The 4,971-nt window shown below is 43.6% G+C and overlaps 1 long non-coding RNA gene across 1 annotated transcript; it reads left to right on the forward strand.

Moving 5' to 3' along the window:
• The first annotated feature begins 207 nt into the window (after positions 1 to 207).
• Positions 208 to 1,691, forward strand: LOC113940869. Its single transcript, XR_003525552.1, has 2 exons — positions 208 to 373; positions 1,500 to 1,691. It is a non-coding gene; the product is annotated as an uncharacterized LOC113940869 (long non-coding RNA).
• Positions 1,692 to 4,971: the final 3,280 nt, after the last annotated feature.

Raw genomic sequence — 4,971 nt, forward strand, 5'->3', positions numbered from 1 at the left:
TTGACTTTGGCAGCTGTCTCCACGATGCTGCCAATCACCAGAGGATCTTGGCTATTTTTAAGTCTCCTGAAATCAGTCTGCATTAAGGCAATAGCTGTGCTTGGATTTAAGCCCAGGACTCTATCAATATAAAATGATTTGTTGTAAGTTTAAAGATGCTTCATCCCTATTCTCTCTCTTTTCATTTACATTTTAAGCTTTCATCAAACCGTGGATCAACAATACTAATAGAGCCTTTTCTCCTCTCTCCTGCTTCACACTTTTTCTGCAAAGAACACCTGAGACTGTGTGTTCTTCACCTCAGTCTGACATGAGGGAGGTTTCCTCTCTGTTCAAACCAGAAGAACCCATTTGTTCCCTGAAGGATCCCACCGTGAGTCTTTCCAGCCTTGTGCCACTTGAATGTTTTCCAGTCAAGTTCTCAGGGATGTGAAATATGTGATTAAGAGAGTAATGGGAAGCAAAAAAGGAGATGATCCTTCATGCAGCATGAATGGAAATAACCAGTAAAGAAGAGATTTTGTTTTCCCCAATCTAAGACTGAGGTTTGCAAAGTGCAAAGTGCTTCAGACCAACAGTCCTTGGGCCTTTCCACAAGGGCCCGGAGTGACAGGACAGGGGGGAATGGCCTTAAGGGTTGGATGGGATACTGGGAAGAAATCCTTCCCTGTGAGGGTGGGGAGGGGCTGGGATGGAATTGCCAGAGAAGCTGTGGCTGCCCCTGGATCCCTGGGGGTGTCCAAGGCCAGGTTGGAGTAACCAGGGATAGTGGAAGATGTCCCTGCCCATGGCAGGGGGTGGCACTGGATGATTTTAAGGTCCCTTCCAACCCAAACCATTCCATGATTTTATGATTCTATCTATGATATTGGATCAACTGGGATCATTTGCTTCCAGCAGAACCTGTTGATGAGGCAGGAGATGATCTCCAAGGTCCCTTCCCACCCAAACCATCCCATGTTCTTGCCCATCTCTGGCAGCTCCAGCTCCATCCCACCAGCAGCACTGGGGGTCTCAGACCCTCCCCAGCCCCAGCCCAGAGGCAGCTGAAAGACTTGGGTTTAACCTGTCACTGTAATGGATTTAAATGCCAGGGAGTAGGGTGAGATGGGATTTGGGGAAGGGATTCCTCCCTGGGAGGGTGGGGAGGGGCTGGGCTGGGATTCCCAGAGAAGCTGTGGCTGCCCCTGGATCCCTGGAAGTGTCCAAGGCCAGGTTGGAGCAACCTGGGCTGGTGGAAGGTGACCCTGCCCATGGCAGGGGGTGGCACTGGATGAGCTTTAAAGTCCCTTCCAACCCAAACCATTCCATGATTCCACTGACAGACCAACTCTGGATGCTCTGGGGACACCCACGTGTTCCCTGCAGCTGGGATGACATTTCTAGTTCAGTGTTCCCCATAACCTGGGAGGGGAATGCTCACAAGGGGAATAATTGTGGATTTTCCCAATAATTAAGTTTCTCATGCCTAATTTTGCCATTCCCCTCTGTCCTTTCAGACTTGCCCACAGTCACTGTGTCCATCCATTTGCTGAGGGAGATTTCCCCAATGGAAAACCCACAGAGATTTACCCCAAGGAAAGCTGTGGAGAACTGCAGCCAATTAAGTGCTTAAATCACCTTGTGATTGAGTAAAATAGTGTTAGATCTAAGCTTACTTTAATAATAAATTAAAAAAATCAAGATAATAATTATTGTTCAGATTCTCATTAGTAGAAGCCTAATTTCACTGTATGTTTTTCCCAGATTTCCTGGGATTTCTATGACAACCCCCCATCTTACAGAAGCCATTTGTATCCTTGCCCTGTATTTTGGCCTTTTTCTGAAATTTTTCAAGATATATGATCATAAAATAAATAAAATTTAAAAAAATTTGAAAATAAACTTCTAACTTAATCTGTAACGAAAAGATTGGACTTTTTTTTACAGCTTTGCTGTAAACATTGGTTAAAAATAGCTTAACAGGAGCAACTCTTGCTGTGTTGCAGCTAAATGTGATTTCTGACACGTATATGTAATTAAAGCAGAACTGTTTGATGTTTTCTGTGGCTGAGGGAGTGTCTGTAAAAACAAATATCAGTTTTCTTGCCCGTCCTGTCTCAATATCTGCACTAAATATTCAATATCACACAAGTCAAGATGGTTGGTTGTTGTTCAGCTCTTTTGTGCCTTCAGGGCACTTTGCAGTAGCATTAATGCCTCTGGAAAAGAAAAAAAATAAGAAAAGTTCATTCTCCTTCCTTATTTAATTCTTTAAAGTTCCCTAATTTGTATAATTTCTGTCCTTTTTGGCAGGAAACCCTCTCCAGGTTGCAGCACTATTTTCACTTGTGCCTTGGCATTTGGAGCTCTTTAGTTTATCAGCAGTGCAAGGAAAACCTTCCTGGAGACTTTCCATCAAAGCCATTTGGTGATGAAGGAGGGGAACATCTTTTCTGATGCCTTGAAACAGGAGCCAGAATTTCCAAGTGAACTCCCAGTGCCCTTATTAATAGAGAAGTAATTTTTTTAGCATCACCCTGACCTGGGGAAGGTGAATGTTGGGAATGGGGAGATTGATGTGATTTAGGGGAAGTTGTTTTGCTTTGATTCTTGATGCCAAGTGCCTTCACCCAGGGCTATAATCCCTGCTCCTGCCACTCTGCAGAGTTGGGGGAAGGTAGTTTAGACATATTGACTTCCACCAGGATGGTTAACTCTGGTCTGACTTCTGGAAAATCTGAGGTAGGGAGAAAAAAAATGGCATTTTTTCCAAGCTCCCTGAGAGTGCCCACTGTGTAAACTGTGCTCCTCTGTTCCAGTCTTATCCTCTGTTCCAGTCTTATCTGACTTGTAAAAAATAGCCTTGAATTAATAGGATGCAAATAGAAGGGGGAGGAAAACCAGGTAGAGACCAATCATTGTCATAAAAATTGCCAAAAAGAATCAGCATGTTCATAAAAGTGTCCAACGTTGATGTTGTGCTGCAGAACTAATAAAAGGGGTATAAACAGAATATAACCTTGAAATGAAATAAATACACCCTTGGAGGAGGAAGAAATAGTGCCCTGGGCTTTGTGCCAGACAAATGAGTGTCGGGTTCTAATTGCTCAGAGTGTGTTTAAGAGCCAAGTGTCCAAATCCAGCTGTTCCTGCAAGCCCAGGATGCTCCCACTGACAGCCAGGGGCTGGACTGCCATTTATCAAGTTATTCCCTAAAAAATATGGATTATTGCATGTGGGGGCTGCCCTTTGGAGCCAAGGAACTCGGCTGCATTAAAAAAGGCTTTTTGGGGCCAAGGACTTTTTCCCCTTGTCTTGCTTCCAACCCACCTTCCAGCAGAGCAGGTTGGTGGGATAAAGTTTAAGGTGGAATCCAACACTTCTGACAGGGGACTGTTGCTTTCTTAGAGATGCTCCAGGTCTCTCTGGGAATGGGAATCAGGTATTTGTGTTGACGTCCCATCGTGTCACCTGCTCAGAAAAAAGAACTATTTCCTGCAAGGAAATGCAAATTTTAATGATCACCTCCATACTTAGTTTTGCTATAAATACAAATCTCAGTAGAACACATTAGTGTAATTCCCATGGATTTGAAATATATTAACAAAGCATAAAATAGAAACTTCTTCCTGCCCCCAATGTGCTTAGAGTTGATTTTTTTTTTCCAACCATGGGAAATTAAAACAAAGGGAAGAATGAGGATTAAAGCAGAGTGACTGACTTTGATTTTCAAGTGCTATTGGAGCAGAATTGCCTTTAGGTGGGCTGATATTTTTTGTGATTCAGCTGAATCTGAGATTGGGAAATTACCTGGGAAGGCAAGTTGGATTGAGACCGTGTGACTGAAAATACCTGGAAAGCAGCACTGAACTTGCTGTATTGATTTTAGGATCATTTGAATTTCATCTCTATAATGAGACAGATGATGTGAATGCGAAGGACAGGAAAAAAGGGATCTAGAAGATGAAAATATTTAAATGCAGAGCAATGACTTCTTAAGGAGCAATTGAATCTTAATATCTGGCACAGCTTTTGTTTGCATGCTGAAGTCTGGGCCTCACCTAAGAGCAAATCTTACTGAAATTAAAATCCTTGTAACCCATTTCTGCTCCTGTTCAGCTTCACCAGCGCTGAGCAGGAAGATTTTAAATTCCCCAGGACAGTGAGGAACTCAGATTAAATAAAATGCACAAGGAAGATTAAATAAAATAAGTTTGCAGATTTGTAAGGCACTGATTATTCTGTTGTGGCCCTGGAGATGAGTTACACAAATCACTGACTGCAGGACACAGGAAACCTTTGAATTAACACTTTTCTGAGGGCAGGAATTCCACTCGCAGGAGCTGTGTCTGTACATATTTTGCTGACTATTCCACTTATTTTCCTGATGCTTCCACATTTCCTTGCTGAAGCTGTGTTTTTTCAGATGAGATTATACCTTTTCCTGATAAGGAAGTGTTCCTGCACTCAGAGCCACTCCCAGCCCCTGTTTAAATGGGGCTGTTTTATCAGGGTAATGCACGAGCCAATTGACACATGTCCCGTTCCATCAATCCTGGCCTTTGATGGCCTAAAAGGATTACTGGGGAGATGAAGATTTGATGGATTGCCAGTTAAGCTGAAAGCTCATCTGTCTGCTCATGTATTTTGGACTTGCACAACTCCAGAGCTGAGCAGTGAGAGGCACCTGAGGCTGGGAGAGACTCTGGGACCTGCAGGGCTGGGCCCTCCCCGGAGCTCTGCCACAATTGGTGCTGGGTTAAACATATTTCCCTTATTACACCAGCACTTCTTGTCTTACTGTGCTGCAACATGATCGTTACTTCATCAATTAAAGGCTGTTCCATGCTTTTATGGGAGTTCCCAGCACTTTCCACCTGCAGAGCTCTGCTTTGGATTCCAGCCCTGGGCTCCAGGTGACATAAACATTTAAGAGCAGTGCTAAAGGACAGTGCAAAGGGGAGGTGCTTTGGAAAATTACAGTAGGAA

The sequence above is a fragment of the Corapipo altera genome, unplaced genomic scaffold, assembly GCF_003945725.1.
Source record: "Corapipo altera isolate COAL_440 unplaced genomic scaffold, ASM394572v1 88367, whole genome shotgun sequence".
Taxonomy (NCBI): Eukaryota; Metazoa; Chordata; class Aves; order Passeriformes; family Pipridae; genus Corapipo; species Corapipo altera.